The sequence below is a fragment of the Ursus arctos genome, unplaced genomic scaffold (assembly GCF_023065955.2).
Source record: "Ursus arctos isolate Adak ecotype North America unplaced genomic scaffold, UrsArc2.0 scaffold_8, whole genome shotgun sequence".
Taxonomy (NCBI): domain Eukaryota; kingdom Metazoa; phylum Chordata; class Mammalia; order Carnivora; family Ursidae; genus Ursus; species Ursus arctos.
The window spans coordinates 28463599-28485526 of record NW_026623100.1 but is presented as its reverse complement, the minus strand read 5'-3'; the positions used below and the strand labels follow the sequence as shown (position 1 = coordinate 28485526).

Sequence of the window (21928 nt, the reverse complement as noted above, 5' to 3'; positions counted from 1 at the left end):
ATCATGTATTTTAAAGCAGTATGAATTCTCAGAGATCATATACTTCAACTACCTTGTTTTTTTAGATAATGAAATTGAGGCCCCAGGCATGGTAAATGCCATGCCTATTGTCCCTCTGTTGATGGCAGAGCCACCACCAGACTCAATGCTCTTTTCCCTACCTTTTCTTCTCTAAAGACATGGTATTTCCCATCCCTACCCCCAAAGTGGCAGGTAAAAGGAAGACCAGTAAGCCTTTTCAGTGGGACCAAGTTATTCTGTCATGAGCTAGAAGAACTTTCAGGAGATTCTGGAAATCTCCTTTGCTGTTGCTAAGTTGCTGTGCTGAGGGTTTACTGATGGCATTGAACATATCCCAGGAGAAACAAGTGCAGAGGGAAAGGAAGGGCCTCTCAGATGAAAACCTGCCAAAGAGAGAAAAGGCTTTCCCTGAATATAGGGAAACTTTTCCTCAAACAAGTTTGGATAGGAGAGAGGTATAACTTAGAAACTGCCAAGTGAATGAATGAATGAATGAATGAATGAAAAGAGAAGAGAGAAGAGAAGAGAAGAGAAGAGAAGAGAAGAGAAGAGAAAAGAAAAGAAAAGAAAAGAAAAGAAAAGAAAAGAAAAAAGAAATGAACGAACCTGCCAGGTATTCACTTAGTTGAAAATGAAAACCAATTTAAAGAAAAGAAAGATACTCCTTGTGTTGAGGAACTGCAGGAGGGATCACCTCCTTTGAAGAAAGAAGAGCAAATTTATGGCAAATTAGATAATTCAGTTACCTAAATTAAGAACACGTCTCAGATTTGAAAGCCTCTTATTCTTCATTCAGTTTTATTGAGATCTTTAGCTTGACTTTAAAACATTTTTGAACATTTGGCCTTTGAAACAATGGTCTAGAGAGTGATAATTACCAGTCTAACATATATATTTGGGAAATTGGCAGAAGATAATGTGACCCATGTTTTACCTCAGTGAAAGTCAGTAACAATAACAAATCCCCTGGTTTTCCATTTATATGGGAAAGATTATCAAGGACTTTGATCACAAAGATTAGAATACCTGAGCAGAGTTTATTAATAAAAGCCAGAATCTTTTCTGACTAGGGGTCATTACTTTGTTACAGATCTTTGTTAGTACTCAGATCTTTGCTCAGACCTCTAAGTATCAGCGAAGCTGTTTATTTATTTATTTTTAAATATTTATTTATTTGAGAGAGAGAGAGAAAGAGAGTGCAGGGGTGGGAGGCAGAGGGAGAGAGAGAGAGAGAGTCTTAAGCAGACTCTGTACTGAACCCAGAGCCTGACATGGGGCTCAATCTTATGACCCTAACTTCATGACCTGAGTTGAAACCAAGAGTTGGATGCTTAACTGTGCCACCCAGGTGCCCCTGAAGCTGTTTATTTTTAAGGGAAATCAACTACCAGAGAGACAAGCGGGCTAGAAAAACAGAGTCCAAAGTTAAATTTTCTATCCACTCCCAACCTCCACCTCTCCCCCCTTGAAACAATGCACATTAACAGTGTTAGAAAGACAAATGTAACCATTTATGACTCTTGAAGAAAGTTTATTTGAAACTATTAAAAGGCCTAGCTTTACCTAGTTATGCTATCAAAATATTTTATCAGGTATTCAAGAGCCTTCAAACTGGGGCTTAACACATGGGGCTTTGTTCAGATTTTTGCATTTGGCTGGGGTACACTAAAGAAAATGCATCTAATGCACTTAAAGATAGCTGTAGGAATGCAGATGATGCTTATCAAGCCAGAGACAAAGTATAACAACAATTTGAAACATCTGATTTTTTTTAAGTTTTTTTTTTTTAAAGTAATTTCTACACCCAACAGGGGGCTTGAACTCATGACCCCAAGATCAAGAGTCACATGCTCTTCCAACTGAGCCAGCCAGGCACTCCTGAAACATTTGATTTTTTTTCCCCCCAAAATCATCCACCCAGGTCTGGACCTAATGGGTTATAAGAACAAGATATGATAAGACTAAACTCCTGGATTTAAGTATCTGAGTCAAGAGTTAGAACCTGCTTTTTTAAAAAAAATTTTTTTATTTATTTCTTTGACAGAGAAAGAGAGAGAGAGAGCGAGCACACACAACCAGGGTGAGTGGCAGGCAGAGGGAGGGAGAGGGAAAAGCAGGCTTCCCACTGGCAGAGAGCCCAATGCGGGGCTCGATCTCAGGAGCCTGGAATCATGACCTGAGACAGAGGGAGATACTTAACTGAGCCACCCAGGTGCCCTGAACCTGCTGCTTTTTAATAGAGTGTAGATACAGCATGTGGTGGAATCAAATCAGTTAGCAGGTGAATAAGTAACTACATCATTATTAAGAATATGTAGTCTCTGATCATGGGGGAGTACAGCACTGTATTAAACTCAGGGTTTAAATATTCCAAATTAGAAAAGAAAGCAAAGGCAAAACATTAAAAAATTCAAAATTCTCTCCAAGTGCAAAAGCTAAAAAGTTATAAAATCCTAAGAGATCTAAGAGGACACCATCTCCAAACCAACAGAAAAACCCAAGCTACCTTTAATGACTTTGGAGAAAGATACCTCACAGGTTACTAAGAAATTCCTTTCCCAGGTAACCACTCTAATATTCTTCAGGAAACTCTTACTCGCTGAGCCTAGATCTTTAGTGCTTTAGCTTAAACTCGTTCCCTAGCAGGGTCAGTGAATATAACTAATTATTAGTTTACATAATAATTGAAGGCTGCCATTAAGAAAGTGTTTGGTTTTCTCCATCTACACGCTAAAACTTCTTTGTGTATAATGTCTACTTAAATGATTTTGATATCTAGGCCCATAACCATACCAAGAAATTCTTTGGCAAAACAATACTACAGTCACAAAATGCTAAAATAAAAAATAAAAAGAACGATGACTTATTAAATACTTAAGTGGAACCATTTAGAATAAGTTCATCATAAAACAAAATAGAGGGGTGCCTGGCTGGCACAGTCAGTATAGCATGTGACTCTTAATCTCAGAGTTGTGAGTTCAAGCCCCACGTTGAGTGTAGAGCCTACCTAAAATAAACTAATCAATGAAAATTTTTTAAAAACTTAAAAAATAACAAAAATTAAAAAACAAAATAGAAGTCCTATATCTAATTTTCTATATTATTATTATTTCCCATGCAAAATTGCCACAAAGCTTTATTCCCCAATTGACTGGTCACATTTAGCATTATAACACAATTTTGGCAAGTTCTACATGTTGTGCTTTCTTTAAAAAGTACTAAAGTTAGGGGACAGAGGGTGAGAGTGAGAAAAGGTGACCTAGGATCTCCTAACCAAGACTGATTCAAGAAGGCCACATACAACTAGCCAGATACCATATGGCTTTCCCCAATTTTTCTTTTGGTTACATTTATTAACACAAGGGGAATCTTGGCTAAGCCTAAACTTTAGCCATGAAGCCTATCCCTCTATTTAGGCTGTCCTTTCATAAACTTAAATTAACCTCTGATCTGCAGCTCTGTCACTCTGTGTCTTCCATGTTTAACAACTTGACAGAGAAAGAAAACATGCAGCAAAGGTCAAAATTGGCAATAGCTTCTTAAAGAGCAATTATGTAATAATTGATAATATAGATATCCATAATAAAGATACCAATACTTCATGTTGCTTTTTCAGAATTATATTGATAATTCTCCCAATTCTTTTAGGATACCTTGATAGAGCTTTTTTGTAGCAAATCTTCCACCTTCCTTCTTAAGGAACCATTTATCCAAAATTAAAATTTTATAGTTCCCTAAAAACTGTGACTATTCTCCACTTGTCCTTTCTTATCCATTTTCCACCCTTCTCTGCTTTGTTCCATATCTTATGGGGCTGCTCTCTAAGGCTGTGTCACTCCCTTATTCTTACAGCTGGGTTCTAGCAAGAGGAAAGAGGTCAGTGTATTTATTCCCCAAACCCCAATTCCCTCTCCTCTGATATTTCCAATATTTTCTATCTGCGGGTATTGCTTCTTCATTTCCTACTTTACTTTCTGGCCTCAATCACTGTTTTCAGCATAAATATAAAGATGAGTCTCTTCAGACTGCCGAAGTACATATCACCAAACACAAACCCCAAAGATTAGCAGAGCAAGGATTTTCATCATGCCTAAATTGATAGTGGGGCTGCACTCCAAGTCGTTATTATCCAAAACCAATATCTGATTTTTTTCTACTATCACTGTATTGAAATTCTATATAGCAGCACTTTGGTATTAAGAACAACAAGAGCCAACAACAGCAGCAACAACCACCATGGAAGATCAGATTTCATTAAAAATTAGCATCAAGAATCTTGATTTCAGAAACGTGGGCTCATCTCTACAACCTACTCTTATACCCCATATCTAAAGTAACGGATAGCTTATGCTGCAGCTTAAAACAATACTTCAAAAAAGAAAACTTGTAATTTATAATCTCTTTTAAAAGCTTGTAATTTTTAACTTTTAAAAATTTTTAAAAGATTTTATTTATTACTTATTTGAGAGAGAGAGAGAGAAAGAAAGCATGGGGGAAGGAGCAGAGGGAAAGGGACAAGCAGACTCTGGGCTGAGCATAGAGCCTGACACAGAGCTCCATCCCAGGACCCCAAGATCATGGCCTGAGCCAAAATCAAGAGTCAGACGATTAACCAACTGGGCAACACAGGTGCCCCTATAATCTTTTTTTTAACCAAAATTTGTTAGCAATACAAACAATGGCCCCTACTCAGGCCATTTTTATCCTGAGGAAATCCTCATTTTGAATACAATAGCTGAGGAGTTCTACAGCTACTGTGTAAAGGGCCTGCTAACACAATTTTCAAAATGAAAAGAAAATCACAAAGCAAATCATCCTACTGGGGATGAAAAAAGATGAAAATCAGACTCTTTGGGAGGCTAAGACTGCAATTTAAATGATGGAGCAACTAAATTAAAATGATTCATCCCAAAACTCAATAGGTGTCCATAATATGCTAAAAGCTATGTGGGACTAAGACAGGGTCTTCAAGAACTAAAAGAATCCACTCTAATAAATGAAATACAGCACTGCCTTAGCACACACCAGGTGCTTTCCGATCCAGAGCAGCTTCTAGAGGAAGTGCTTACCCATATTCACCACAATCTCCTAGAAGAGGACAGAGTGTTACCAGTGTATTATAAAAGCATTAACCATCACTGGACAATAATTACTGAGTTTTCTGGAGTTGTCATTCAGGCATTTCAAAGAACTTTTGTGAGGACAACCTGACAACTCCCACTAATTCTTATTATATTAAGAACACATGAACTTTTCATTAGTTAACTAACAACTCAAGGGAGAAAAGAGACATTGAGTACATAGGAAGTTGCAGATTTACCACTGACTGAAGTTACATCTAAGGTACAACCTAACTTCAACACTCTATACACAGGTTTTATATAAAGTGATATTTTAAAATGTAATAATTTCAGAGGTGCCTGGGTGGCGCAGTTGGTTAAGTGTTAGACTGTTGGTTTTGGCGCAGGTTGTAATCTCAGGGTCGTGAGATCAAGCCCTGTGTCAGGCTCCACATGGAGTGTGCTTGAGACTCTCCCTCTGCCCTTCCCCGCTGTGCTCTTTCTCTTTAAAATAAATAAATAAATCTTAAATTTTTATATATATATATATATATATATATATATATATATATATATATAAATAATTTCAGATCTTAATCATTTAGAGACCTATTATCTGGGTCTCTGATTCAGTTTCACTTCCTCCTTGTTTTGGTCCATCTTTTAACTATTTCCATAAGATGGAAAAATGAAGTGAAATTTAAACTGGTTAATCTGACTTATAAATCATAGCAGCTCCATAAAAAGTTTTATAGACAAGGAGATTAGAGCTATTGGGAGGAACTTTAATTGTACCTTCATATGACAACTTTTGAAAATCATGCCCATGTAGTGCAATTTAAGCCAGAAAGATTTTTTCCCCATTTATTTATTTTTAAATTGAAGTATGGTTGGCATACAATATTATGTAAGTTTCAGATGTACAACATTATAATTTGACATTTATATACATTATGAAATGCTCACCATCAAACATCATACAATGTTATGATAATATTATTGATTATATTCCCTATGCTGTATTTTACATCCCATGACTTACTTATTTTATAGCTGGAAATCTGTACCTCCTAATCCCCTTCACTTATTTTGCCTATCCCTACCACCCCAGCAAACACCCATTTGTTCTCTATATTTATGAGTTTGGTTCTGCTTTGTTTTTTCAGATTCCACATATAATTGAAATCATACAGTATTTGTCTTCTCTGACTTATTTCACTTAGCATAATACTCTCTAGGTTGAGCCACATGATCACAAATGGCAAATGGCAAGATTTCATTCTTTTTTATGGCTGAGTAATATTTGATATGTATATATCAGGTGTGGGTCATCTTCTTTATCCATTCGTTTATCTACAGATACTTAGGTTGCTTCCAATTCTTGGCGTATTGCAAATAATGCTGCAATGAACACAGGAGTGCATAGATCTTTTGGAATTAGTGTTTTTGTTTTCTTTGGGTAAGTATCCAGAAGTGGAAATACTGGGTCATATGGTATTATTAAATTATTTTTAATTTTTTCAGGAAGCTCCATACTGTTTTCCATAGTGGTTGCACCAATTTACATTCCCACCAACAGTGTACATGGGTTCCTTTTTCTCCACATCCTTGCCAACACTTGTTATTCCTTGTCTTTTTAATCAATTTATTTATTTATTTATTTATTTTTTATTTTAAAAGACGCTCCATGCCCAATGTGGGGACCTAACTCATGACCCTGGGATTAAGAGTCTCATGCTCTACTAAGTCAGCCAGGTTCCTCCTCTTGTCTTTTTTATTTTAGCCATTCTGACAGGTGTGAAGTGATAGGTCACTGTGGTTTTGATTGGCATTTTCCTTTTTTTTTTTTTTTAAAGATTATTTATTTATTTATTTATCTGACAGAGACAGCCAGCGAGAGAGGGAACACAAGCAGGGGGAGTGGGAGAGGAAGAAGCAGGCTCATAGCAGAGGAGCCTGACGTGGGGCTCGATCCCATAACGCCGGGATCACGCCCTGAGCCAAAGGCAGACGCTTAATGACTGTGCCACCCAGGCGCCCCGGCATTTTCCTGATGACTAGTGATATTGAGTATCTTTTCTTGTGTATGTCTTCTTTGAAAAAATGTCTATTCATGTCAGAAAGATCTTATTTCCAGATATTTCCCTTCCTTTAGTAACGAGGACTACAGTTCTCAGCCCAGATAATGTCTTTAGAACATAAATATCTCAGGCAGAGGTAATACAAAAAGTCATTAATACCTTTCTATTACTTAAATCATAAGATTTATTTTCTTCCAGGAAGAATGAACCCAAGTAGCCTGCCTTAAAACTCAGGATGCCTAGCATTAAGAGGAACTAGGGGAGGGTGGAGTGTATAGGTTGCGCACAAAACACAAAAGAACTAGGAAAATACCAAAGGCAAATCTTTCTCCTTACTCCGTAACCCATATCAGATACACAGATCAATAGGTGTGGTATCTTAAACTACTCAGCCCTGACCCATATTCTCTGTGCCTTTCTAATCACCTGATCACCAACGTTGCTAGGCACCAGGAAAACCTAGGGAACTTTATAAAGGGGGTATTAGTAAGACAATCCTCAATGAACCAAAATTGAATTTACATGCACAGAAACACATACACATCCTTCTGTGTGTGTGCTTTCATCTCTATCTGCACGCTCAGGGCCTGTGAACCAACAAGGCAATTAGATTCCAAGAATACTGTCTACTGAAAGTTATTTGAATTTCTAAAAAGACAGAGTGTCAAGAACAGGCCCCTGCAATTGTTTTGGTGTAAGATTTCTTAGCCGGAAAAAAATCTAGAGCCATGATTTAGGAGAAAACTAGACATGCCTGTCCTGCCAATATGTGGTCAAAAGGAACATGTATTTTGGCCCAGGCAACCCTGACTTGTTTCTGAAAGGAGAAAATAGTCTGACCTTGCAAGAATGAGCAGTTCTTTTCTTGGCTGAATTATGTACTGCTAAACCAGGACTATCACTATTCTTTTTCCTTTAGAGATTTCAAAGCATCCTGACATATTCTGCTCCCCATTACAGGTCAGCAGATATAATGAAAGGTAGAAGTACCATCGATCTCCATTTTACCACTAGAAAAAACAAGAAACCTGGAGACTAGCCCCAGTTATGTGAAGGCCAGAATTCCCAGCTCTTTGATTCAATCCACTGCTCACTAATACCCACATCTGACTCTGAATTCAGACACTTTCAAGCCGACTACTGTATATTTAAGAGTAGAATGGGAACTAATTAGAGATACATGATTTTGTACTGATTTACATAAGTACCAGGATTTATAAGCACCAAGCATTTACAAAGACTATTTTAAAAACACACAACAAAAGAAAATAAAACGAAGCTGAGTTATATAAACACTAAAAGCTCAATACAATGAGATCATTGGCTGATTTCTACCTTTTTCAAAATACTGTGCTCCAGTTAGTTTTGTAACTTTTTTTATTTTTGGCAGGATTCAATGTTTAGCTGTTAAGATTTTCTGTATTCTGAAAAACTTTCAGTGAAAAAATATTTGGATAAAAAAACTATTTTTAGGTACCCTGGTTTGATTTGTAAGAAATCATACTGGCTTTTGGCTAAGTAGAACTAGTTCCCATGTGACAATGGACAAAGAACCAGAGGAACAACTGGTAAACAAGTGAAAATGCAAATCATACTGAAGGAGAAAGAAACTTCACTTAAATCTTAGAGAAAATAAATTGACAAAACTCTTTTAACACATGAGAAAGGAAGTGTTGCTAATATTAGTTTGAAGTTCAAATTGGGGTCCCCTCATCGTTCCTAATGAGATACATTCCAGAGCAAACTCATCTGAAAACAACTCTGACAAACAAACTAAAATATATTTACATGAAAGGAATAGAGAAGATTAAAAACAAAACAAAACAAAATCAACCAGAGTTGCTTGTTTAGGTAATACAATTAGGCAGAAACAAAGTATGCAATGGCACTTGCTTTCTAAGGGGTTCTTGATAATCTACAGATTAAGATGGGGGAAACATCTTAATACATCCATTAAAAAGACCAGAGTGTAGCAATGAATGACAAACTCTTTGGAAGGGGAGGAAGACAGAAGTGAAACTAATCAAACCCATTCTGGGACTGCAGATTTTCTCCAACTAGAGGGATCATCAACTTGCTCTGCCAATAGCACCATCTATCTATGTCCCAGCTGTCTCAACGTGGTTTAAGTCATTCATGACAGCACAATTAAGCAGAAATAGGCATAGTTAAAAAGTAAGCCCTTCTCTTCACTCTTCTCTTGAGAAAGCAAATAAGACTAGTAAAGAGGGCAAAGGATGAAATGACTAAGGGGAAGAGGCCTTTCAAATTCAGAAAATGCTGATTTGGGGAGAAACAGTTTTGGATAAATTTTTTTTTTTTTGTCAAGGTTGTGGGGAAGGGTGATTAATTTTGTTGGGTTTCCAACAAACTTCAAATACAGTTACATTCTAAGGCCCTGGGAGCTGGGACTTTAATATGAAATGGCAGGGGACACAATTCAGTCCATAATAATCACAAAAGCTTGGAGGGTCGTGTTTATCAAGGATTACGTGTTTGTGGTTGATGATAATGATGATGATCTCACACATAATTCTAGGCTTCTTGTTCTTATTGTACAGAAAAAAAGTTCTAATATTCCAGAAACACACACACACACACACACACACACACACACGCGTGCACGCTATCTGCTGATTACTCAGGTCTGCCAGCCCAGTTTGGCAGAAACCTCATCTGGCTTCATCCTCACTGAACTCAATTTTGAAATGTCACTTAATCTGTGGGGGCTGACAGGATAAAAGCTGCCAGGAAGGGGATTGGAAAATGGTACAAAAGAAATCTTTGCTAATCCTCATTCCCAGATCCTATGAAGTACTTTGCCTGCCATGCTGTGTCCCAAAGTCTAGGCCTGAGATTGACTCAGAATCTGGCATACCATTCTGTGAGAGAATATGGGGGTGAGAGAAGAAAGGATTTGTAGTCACTGCATGAAGTTAGTCACTAGCCTTTTTAGCTTAAATAATTTAGTGCAAACTTCTGAAGTGGCAGGAAGAGAGGAGATTGCATCTTTATGACCTAGGGTTGGATTCTGACATCACTTAGGTTGCTGGGGCCTTTGTTCATATACAACAATCATCCCTCACACTAACACAGTGCTTCACAGTTTAGAAAGCCCTTTTGCATGAATGACCTCATGTGATCCTTAGAACAGTCCTATTAACTAGGAAGAAAGCAAGCCAGAATTAAGGTACTTGGAAGAACTATGGAAGTGACAGACAGATCTATCCATCTGATCCAGATCTTTTCAACTATATCCAGCAAGAAGACTTCATCAGATGATGCAATGGATTTTATGGGCTTTGATATACTCCTGGTCCAATTTGTGGAGGAAAAGAAAGAAAGGTCTCATTTTCTTAAAATTCCCCAGAGTTCTAGAAACCAGAGATTAGAGTTCAGTCCTTTGCAAAAGACAGAACAGGTAGTCAGGTCCTAACTGGCAAAGAAATAGAGTTTCTTACTTGGACACCATTTATTCAGTAGATTCTGGAAGCAGTAGAGGAAATAGAAAAGTTGAGGAGATTGAGAGGATCACCTCTGGACTCTGGGAAAAATGAAATGCCTAAAAAGTGAAATGCCACAATTAAAAAGAAATAAGCCTAGAAGACAGGAGTAGGAGAACCTGCAGGAAAAGTGCAACAAATCTGAAAACATTAGCAACTTCAGTGGGATACAGAAATTACACTAATAATATTAATAGCAATGATAACTATCAACGGCTAACATTTATTGAACATATACAAAACATCACGCATTACATGCTAAGTGCTTTACATGCATCATTTCATGTTGATGAGGATAATTTTATCCCCTTTTACAGATGAGGAAAGTAAGGAAAGATGAGCATCTTGGTTTATTAAGGCCACGCAAGTGGTAAGTGGCAGAGCCAGTTTTAAACCCAGGTCTGTCTGGCTTCACAGTATGAGCACTTAACCATTTTGCAATCCTGACTCACACTCGTATATAAGATAAACACCATTATTAATAGTCACTAAGTACCCTCATGTGAAAGTTATTCTATGATTCAGTTAACTTTAACAAAGACTCAAAGGAAACCTGAGTGTTGAGAGTATGATAACCCAAAGTCAATCTAAATTGGCCTGTAAAAACATCTGGATAGACAATGAGTACATCCTAGCTGCCATGGAAGATTTCTAGCATTTTGTAAGTGTAATGGGATGGCAGCATAGCTGAATTAATATGTGCATGAGATCTGGGCAGAGAATCATATTATAAAGAGACTAAGTTCTTATTCTGAGGCAAGAAGGCCTTTTATTCCCTTTCTCTTTCTGTAAGGGGGAGGTAGGGGGAGAGGAAGGGCATTCAGTTTTATATATAGCTACCTGTCCCCATCACCAGGAAAGGTAGAAGTAATGTTTACCTTAGTCAATTGACTAATACATGGAACTTTTTTTTTTTTTAAAGTAGGCTCCATGCTCAGCATAGAGCCCAATGTGGGGCTTGAACTCAGGATCCTAGATCAAGACCTGGGCTGAGATCAAGACCTGAATTGAGATCAAGTCCACTGCTTAACCGACTGAGCCACTCAGATACCCCTGTGTGGCACTTAAGACTTCTCCCAAATCACAGTTAGTAGAAACACAATACCTGGTTAAACCTGGGTTCTTTCCATCTATAATCAGAACAAATTCTCAGTTCTGCCTTGCTAATCCAAGGACACCATATTATTCATCTTGAAAAAAAAATCACATCAACATATATAGGCACTTAAGGAAAGCAAAAAGATAAATATGATCATTTTATGTTGTACACCTGAAATATGTCAATTATATCTCACATTTTTAAAAAAGGGAGTGAAAAAGTACTGAAAAAATATAAGTATATTAAATTATGAATTCAAACTTTTAACATCCTTTATATTTGGCCTATAGCTATTCTCTGGCCAAGCCAAGAGTAAATAGGACTGGGTGATATGAAGGAAAAGAGCTCTTGATAATGCCCAAAATAGCACAGCTCACTCATACATAATCAAGGCTTGATGATAATCACCTAAAACAGAAAGATGGTGTAGGCAGCACATACACTGTTATAGATAAAAATAAACAAACATAAAAGATTAATAAAAGTAATGCTTACTCTATTTAGTAGTCTAACCTTTCATTAGAAAGAATACATTTGCCATTCTATCCAAGATTATGTCTAAACAAACCAGAAATATGAACTATCAAAAAGAGGTCAGAAGAAATGGGACAAAAATATTAGTTAAGCAAATAACTATTCTGAAGAAAAGTGAGGTATGTCCCCATTGGAAGTATAAGAAAAACATTTTGACAGTATGACATTTATGAAATAACAGTCCATGTTTATTTCCTCAACTTGGTTTGGCAAGTTCTTTGTCAAGAGAGGAAACATGAATAGAAGAATATGGTACCTAACTGCTGGCTGTGATGACTTCACTGGGATTCCTGGTTTCTGAAGCATTCTAGCCACATTTATAAAACGTAAGGGTGATGTAGAAATGTTGGGGTTTGGAGCAAACAGTCAAGAAAGAATTCTTGAGATGTCTTCAGTGCAAAAAGGCGGTTTTATTAAATCACGGGGACAGGACCTACGGGCAGAAAGAGCTGTACTGGGGTTGTGATGGATGGACTGATTATACGCTTTCAAGTTGGAAGGGAGTTAGGGATACCATAAGTCCCTAAGGAATTTTGGAGGCAAGGTTTCAAGGACCTTGAGGGGGCTAGCTATTGTTAGGAAAAAGGTCATTTATTACTGCCTAGAAATCCTGTCATGAGACCTTTCAGATGTCTATCAGTGGACCATATGCTTGAAGGATGATTGCTAACATGTATCTTGGGGGGTAGAGATAAAGGAAGTTTCCAAAGGAATTTGTAGATGTTAAAGAAGACTTACAGGATCCTGGAGGTTGGGATAATGTTAAGCTAAGATTTTGCCCCTAGCAAAGTGTCAACATCAAGGCAGCTGAGCTCCCAGAGGAAAGTCACTCTACCCGTTTCAAGGACTTGTCAATGGGCTGTAGGCAGTAAAGAAATTTAATTTTTTCTTTTGTCTGTATCCTTTTTCACAAGGCATTTCAAGTATACAAAAAATTTGGCAAAAATATGATTCTCTTATACTCTTTCCCCAGATTCACCATTTGTTCAACTGCTTACATATCGCCACATTCACTTTGTCATTTTTTGTCTCTCTCACAACTACTTGAGAGTAAGTAGAGGATGTCATGCCCTTTTATTCCTAAAACTCTAGTTTTTTTTTTTCTAAAGACAAGGGCATTTTCAGGGCACTTGGGTAGTTCAGTCAGTTGAGCATCTGACTCTTGGTTTAAGCTCGAGGTCATGATCTCAGGGTCATGAGATCAAGCAAGCCCCACATGGGGATCTGTGCTCAGTGCAGTCTGCTTGAGATTCTCTCTTCCTCCCTCCCTGTCTGCCCCTCCCCCAGCTCGTGCCGGCTCTCTCCAAAATAAATAAATAAAATAAAATCTAAAAAGAAAAAAAAGACAGCATTTTCTTACATAACCATGGTTATATGATAATGATAAATGCTACTATCTAACCCAGTGTATATTCAAGTTTTAGCAAATGCCCCAATAGTGCCGTTTATAAAGTTTTTTTCCTGTTCCCAAATCAAATTCACAATCACACAGTGACTGCATTTAGATGTCATGCATCTTTAGTCTCCTTTATTCTAGAATAGTTTCTCAGTCAGCCTTTTTGTGTTTCTTGATCCTGACATTTTTGAAGAGTACAAGCTAGTTATTTTACAGAATGTCAATTTGGGTTTGTCTGATATTTCCTCATGGTGAGATTCTATGTGTGAGGGAATGCCTATCTATTTACTAAGAACCTACCCCCAACAATTAGTGGACATGGGCTTTGAAGTCATACAAACTTAAATTCGAATGTAAATCGAAACACCACTTTCTAGCTGTGTGGCTGGCTAGGTTTAAGCTTTCTATTCTGTAAAATAGTGATTTTAACAGATTTAACTGTTAAGATTGTTGTGAAGATTTAACGAGATAATGCATCTAAAGCAATTTAACACAGTTTTGGGGTGGGTATAAAACTATCTTACACCTCTCTTGATTTTACCACATTATCTTATACTCAGCAACAATGAAATAAAATTGATTAAGCAGCATCTCTACTTACTTTCCCAAAGAAAAAAAGTACTGTACTCTGATGTACATGCTGCCTTTAGCAATCTAGTCTGGCCAAGGTACTTCAATGCCAGCCTGAAATTGGCAGCAACATCTCGGCTGTCTGGAAGCTCCTAATGGCTGCCTCCCGGTATCTTGCTGCTGCCTGTACCAGCCCAAGGCGTACACAAGCACTGGCTAGGGGAAGAATACCAGAAGTACTACACAGAGCACGTTCCTTCCTGCTGAGCTCCCGCCACATGACACGGGCCAGTGAAGTGGACTGGAAGAGTATGACAAGGCACTGAACGTGAAGACTCCAGGACAGAGCTGCCAAGAACATGAACTAGTTTAGGGGACTGATAATGAGTACTCTGACTAAAAACTGAGTCAGGAGCTCAGGTGCAAAGTCCTTCCTGTCAATCCATCACTGTCAATCCTACGAAAGAAGAGGAGAATACCCAAATCAAGTAATTTTCTTAAAGTCAAATTGAGAGTTTATTTTAATATTCAACAATAACACTGAAAAAAATCAGGAAGTCCACAGTTAAGATGCCATTCATACTTCATTTCCATAAATCCCTTGCCCATGCAGGAGGGCAAGGGAGCTGGTATGCACAGCATTTCCAACCTACTGTTTTCCTATGATAATCTCATCCTCCCACTCTCTCTTAGAAAACACCAATAAAATTATTCTATTTATGCTAAATCACTACTCTATGCCAGAGGTTAAAACAAAACAAAACAAAACAGAATTTTAACAACTGCACCAATTCTAAGTATGGAAGTACAGACTCACTTTTGAGATTTGGAATCTAATTTAATTTGGGTTTTTCTATGATATTAACTCCAATGTTCCATCATTTTTCTGTTTTTCCCCCTTCCGTCAATTAGAACTTCAAATGAAAGTCAAATGATCCCTGAGGATAAAGGAAATAAGATGAAACAAACAAGAACATTCCTGTGTCCCACATTTCAAACTGTGGAAAGGGGCCTCCAGCAAAGCAAATATACTCCCATCACTGTGCTGAATGAGAGTTCACATCTATACTCTGAAAAAGAAAATTCTAATGCAAAGCCTTTATTTTATCTTTATTAATGAAAAGTAAAAATTCTATAATGTGAGCATTAAGAAAGAACTTCTAATAAACCTGTCATTTATAGGACAGAGATCCTAAGTCTGAGTCAGCCTCCAAGAAATACTTAGATTAAAAACAAAACTGCTTAAAAATGGGAATTCTCAACAAGAGCTTAAATCGTGAAGATGCTATATACCCTGAAAGTCACTAGTAGCCTCTTTTCCTTAGGACATAATGACTCTACTGGAAATTTCAAAGAAATCACATATACTTTAGCAATCATCTTTAATTTGGAGAGAAAAACACTTCTCATCTCATCCACTGTATCACTCGTGAGATCTCAGTATTATGTTTAAAAGTTCACTATATTTAAAACATTTTGAAGGTTAGGGTTAGAAAGGAATATGTAAATGCATGTAAATTCTGCCATTTTATACTGTTTCCCTCTCCCTGTATAGGAAAATCAGGAAGTGAGCTCTCTCTATTATTACCCATGGAACCCAAAGAAGTATTATGGGGGAAAAATTATTGGTTTGAGAGTTAGACAATTTGGATTTAGATCTAGCTCAGTTATTGGCTGTGTGACCTTGGGAAAGTCATTCAAGTCTTTTGAAATCTTGGTTTCCAAATCTAGAAAATGGAAAAATAATACCTATCTCATAGGACTGTTATAAAGACTAAATAAATGGCACATATGCAAGCATCCACCACCATGTCTAGTGTGAAACAGACTCTCAATAAATATTAGTTTCTCCTTCTATCCTGTTACACACATCCCGTCCCCTGACACTTAATAATAAGGAGTTCTGCTGAACACTTGAACTACCAGCTCTGTCTTCTTCAAAACAGGCACTTGGCTCTTAATAGTGACAAACAGTCATGTGAAAGACTCCTGGGGCCTGACATTGTCCTAGAGAAACAAAAAAGTTCTTATACTGGGGAACAGCACCAACTGCTTCAGGCTATGACAAGCCCCAAACAGTAAATCAACTCCTGCATGTTTTTACAGTGTTACTTAACATCCTGAGCACTTTGTGCTCTTTCAAAAGTCTTTTTCTCCCTGCAAGGATCAGGCATGCTATTTGCCTCTTTTCCCTTCTTAATAGAGGTCTTTATTCAACAAGACCACCCAAAGGATTCAAATACTAGGAATCAAAAAGGCCAGGTTCAACCATGAAGAAACTGGCAAAGTCTTGGGACTAAACAGTAAGCCCTTCTTATTAACCTTTTAGAATCTGGACTTTTGTGTGCTTTCTGTTCTTGGATACAGCAGACTTGCGGATACACTGGTTCAAACATGTCTGTGTATTTCCCTCAACTACATTAACATAGAACTCTTACCATGTAGAAAACTTCTTACGGAAGTCTAGAATCTTAAACTCGGACTATAATCTAAAAATCAACGCTTTCCAACTTCTCCCACTTCATGATATAGACTGACCTCGACACACAACATCTTTGAACTAAAGGGACTTGAGAGTATTGATGGCTACAAAGGGGTAAAGTACAAGCAGCGCTGAGAGAAAAAGGTATATAAAGATTAGAACTATTTGCCACCCGACTCAGAGACTTTTACCACATAAACGTAATTGTTTCAACTCCAAGCAGCTCTAGGTCAATGTTCACACTCCTTCACAGGGCTGACCACCCCTACTGGACCTTAGGGAGAAAGTCAACGTCAGAAAGCAACTAACATTTGATTTGGGACAGCAGGTCCTCTATGGAGGATCATAAAACACTAAATCAGCAAATCAGGTATCAAGTACTTAATTGAGGGTATTATACTGGCCAGGTATATAATTCTAAATACTGAGGGTTCAGTGGCAAACAAAGAAAGATTCTAAACACAAAGAAAGATTAAATTAAAACAATTTAAAAGGCAATTTCAGTAGGTCATAAAGCTCAGTATTTTTGATCTGTAGTAAAGATGCAGAACAAAACTTTTGGCATAATGAAGAAACTTTAGTCACCTTGCAGGTAGTTTATTCAAAGAGTTAAAGACTGAATAAATTACTGATAGAGGCTAACCAAGTTTCAAAATTCAATTCTTACATTATTGTCTCCTTGCCATGGGCTTAGCGTCATTGCCTCTGTCATTTGGTAACACATACAAAAGCAGGATGAGATCATTTTTAGGAAGATAATGAAGACCAAGACAGCATAAAATTATAAACACAAGGCAAGAAATCTGAAGATGTGGGATCCACTTCCAATTCTATCATATAAAATTCACATGAACTTGGGTAATTCACTTAAACTCCTAGAGTCTGACTTTCTTTATTCTATCGCACTTTGTAGAGTTTTTTAGAATTTAAATGAGACACTATAAAAAAAGAACTTGAAAATATTTAAAACGTTGAACAATTACCAACTATTACTGCCTAATGTTTATAGGAAGACTCAGATGAGAAAAGAGACAGAAATAGCTACATTTGAGAATAATATGAATTCCTGCTCCTATATATTAGCTGTTTTGAAATCTTTGCTCCCATTCTATTATTCCAAAGGGCTCACCCTGTGGAGGAAATGGATCCTAAAAAGTGATGTCAGGGCTCAGACAGCCCTTCTTAGTGATTACTCCCTCCTCTGAACCAAGATAACAAAAATTACTTTCTTAAAGGTATTTCATTTCCTGGCATCCTAACCCATGATTAAATATCCTTACTTTATGAGTTACTCTCACTGATTATTATCAATTACAAGATAGGAAGTAAATATGAAGTTATCTCTCTTAGCTGTTAAAACACAGGCCATCAAGGACCTTATTAATCTCTTGTTTCCTTGGAAAGCTAGTCTTTCATTTTCCTTGAGTATCTCTATAGCCAGCTTAAATTCAGTTGCCCATGGTGCAGAAAAGGGCCAAAAAGAAAACCAAGGCAGGCTAGGGCAATATGGGGACAGAGTGAGGAGTAGTGGGACTAAAGTGACAAATACAAATATCATTTAAAGGAATAATCAGGAACGCCTGGGTGGCTCAGCTGTTTGTCTACCTTTGGCTCAGGTCATAATCCCAGGGTCCTGGGATTGAGTCCTGCATCAGGCTCCCTGCTCAGTGGGGGGCCTGCTTCTCCCTCTGCCTGCTACTCTCCCTGCTTGTGCTCTCTCTCTGACAAATAAATAAATAAAATCTTAAAAAAGGGGGGTAATCATGTCTCAGCTGCAGCCTGTTGTTTGTAGATAGGCGGGCTTAGTGTTGACAGATGTTATTTCAAAAGATTCCAAAAATTACATTTTTGTGTGATACCCCTGAAATTTTATTTGCAAAATGTGCAGTCACCTACAGCTCACTATAAATTCATAGTGCATATTTCTTCTGCCAGGGAAGAGGTAGATCATTTATTTAAAAAGTAGTTATTAGTGCTGATATATAACCTACCATTATTCTGATCTGAGGAAGTAAATATTAAGCTGGGCCTTGCAAACTAGAAATAGGAAAGAAGATGTTTCAGGCTGGGCAAACATTAATGTGCAAAACCATTGAGGTAGAAATATGCCTGGCATGTTAGGAGGAGGAAGGAGAATGTATAGGCTAGTTTGGCTGAAGAATTCCTTTAGAGAAGCAACAGGACACAAATGGGAAAAAACTGAATTCGAGAGTAAAGAGCTAAGATTTTTATGGATAATCTTTAAAAAAGAAAGTCTATAGAAAATGAGGACCCATTATGAGGAGGAGGAACATTGCATTTCCTATCTTGCCAAGAGTTATAGGTTGCTGTGCTTCCCATCTTTTTCAAAATAGAGGATGAGGCTGGATTTTAACCCGTGAAACTTGGGAAACATTCATTCCCAAATGAATGCCGATTTAACCAACCACACTATAAGTCAACTCCCGTGGCATTGTGGTGGTCAAAGCTTTAAAAAAAAATTAAATGGTCTCTAAAGGGCTATTTTTTTCTGATCAATAGAAACAAACAATAGAAACATAACATAGAATTTAAAACTCAAAGAAAAGATTACTGGCCAGTTTGGCACATTGTCAGGTTAATCATCAGACAGAGCTTTCATCAGACTGCCTATCAGCAGAAAAGAAGCTAGACTGACAAGGCTAGTCTCTTATATAAAAGTCTTCCACCAGGCACAATCCCCAGATCGTACTACTATCTATATTCAAAAATCTGATAGCTCTTATTTCAACCTCAGAGCCATTTCTATTTTCTTCTACAACAAATGATTCTGGGGCTTTTAGTCCAGCTGATACTCTCAGTAAAATTCCTGGAGACAAATGGCCAGAAGAACAGAGCTATTGACTCTCACCAAGAGCTGGGATACTAAAATATCAAAGGTATTGGGGCACCTGGGTGGCTTAGTCAGTTAAGCCTCTGACTCTTGATTTCAGCTGAGGTCCTGATCTCAGAGTCATGGGATCGAGCCCTCTGTCTACGCTCAGCAGGAATCTGCCTGAGATTCTCTCCCTCTGCTTCCCCCTCCCTAAAATCAATCAACCAATCAATCAATCAATCTTTAAAATACCAAATGTATTAAATGTATTTTGTTCTTTCAGACAAAATATCCTATAAGGCACAGTTGAGAAAGGCCATATACACATTGATAAGAAATTTAAACTTTATTATGAGTAATGTGGGAAACATTAATGATTTTTGGCCAGATAAATATCATGATCAGAGCAGATTTTAAGGAACACTAACCTGGTGGCAATATTCAGGATGGCTTGAAGTGGGGAGAAAGACAAAAAGTAGGGAGACTAACTTAAGCAAATGCAAAGAGTTGGGAATGAGCATGGTAGGTCTATAGGAGGGTGAGGAGGACACCGGGCTTCTCAGGGCCTAGGAAACCATCAAGAACTGTTGTTACTCTATCAGGTATGTGCCTTTCTCTTACATACACACAAACCCTCATACACATGCATGTGTATATTCATACAGTGTCTGCCTCTGTCCATCAGTTCTCTTCTCTTCTCCTTCCCAGAAAACTACTGCAGTATACAGGTGGCCAATAAATACTATGCTAATGTAAACTCCATGTGACCTCTCAGTTACAGTGCTTAACACCAGTAAGCAGCTTCCCTACATCAATAAGCTGAAAATCCTGAGGAGAATCTATTTCACCCCAAAACTATTATCTCTGCCTGAGCAGAGCCTGTCACACCAAATCACATCACAAATACCTGTTTAGCCTGTGAATGTTAAGCTACCCTTGTTCAGCGTTCCCTCTGATCTAATTAGCTGGGCCAGTGGGTAAGACTGAGAAGCTGGCAATGATTTACTACTCATACAGCAAGGACTGTTGGGAAAGTAGCTTATCTTAAGTCAAGTGGCAGGGTAGGCCCGGCAATGACAGACATATTTTGCTATAGCAAAAAATAAGCTATGCTAGGTAGAGCACAGAGAACTTTTACAGCCAGATAGATGTGATGGCTGTTTTAAGATTAGCAAACATGTTACCTCTCAATAGAACTGGAGAAAAAATATAAGCTATACTTAGAAAAAAAAAAAAGATTAGCAAACACATAAAATTAACTGGTACCCAATGGAAACAAACTGTTCATCTGACTATGATGTGTATGTATGGTATACATGTGCACCTACATTCAAGCAAACTACCATATATAAAGACTGACTGTCACACAACTGCAAAATGACTGTTTACCTCCTAAAGTTTCTCATCAGTCCTTTTTTTTTTTTTTTAAGATTTATTTACTTATTTGAGGGGGGATGCTGAGGGAGCAGAAAGAAACCCCAAGCATATTCCACGCTGAGCGCAGAGCCAGATGCTGGACTCCATCCCCTGACCTGGAGATCACGACCTGAGCCAAAACCAGGAGTCAGACACATAGCTGACGGCGCCATGCACACATCCCTTTTCATTAGCCTTCTAAAAATTATCCTCTGATGCTGAAAAAATTAAAATTAAAAAAAATTGATGTTCATGGGACTCCTGGGAGGCTCAGTCAGTTAAGCATCTGCCTTCGGCTCAGGTCATGATCTCAGGGTCCTGGGATAAAGCCCCACATCTGGCTCTCCACTCAGCGGGGAGTCTGTTCTCCCTCACCCTCTCCCTCTGTACTCTCTCATTCTCTCAAATAAATAAATAATCTTTAATAAAAAATTTTTTAAAAATTTGATATTCATACAATTTTTCTAGGGGCTCACATATTATTTAGCATGAATCACACATTTATTTCAAAAAATATATTTAAGTTTAATAAATTCTATTTAGATTTAATATTTATACATCACCATGTAATCCAGAACCCAAAATACAAACCCTAACCAAATTTAGCATAGGCAAGGGAAGTAAAACACAAGCAAGGATTTAAATATAAATTTAAACTCGAAGCAAGCCATTAGCCCACATTCTGACAATCATAAAGAAATAGGATTAGCACTATTACCATTCTGTACAACTCTTAATTTGCTATCATATTGTATATATTTGCTTTCTTTACATGACTGTTTCCTAAACGTAGACTGTGTTTGTTTATAGTTATATCTCTAGCATTTAGAATTGTGCTTGGAACATAGTAGGCAATTCTAAATGATAAATGAATGGCCGGTGGGAAGGATGTAAGAATGGAAAAAACTAAGTGATGTTTTGAATTCTGTCAGT

At 37.6% G+C, this 21928-nt stretch overlaps 1 protein-coding gene across 2 annotated transcripts in view; it reads right to left on the bottom strand.

The window, feature by feature from the left end:
* Nucleotides 1-21928, bottom strand: part of COMMD1 (copper metabolism domain containing 1) — a 186311-nt gene that overhangs the window by 2995 nt on the left and 161388 nt on the right. The gene's annotated exons all lie outside the window — the stretch shown is intronic.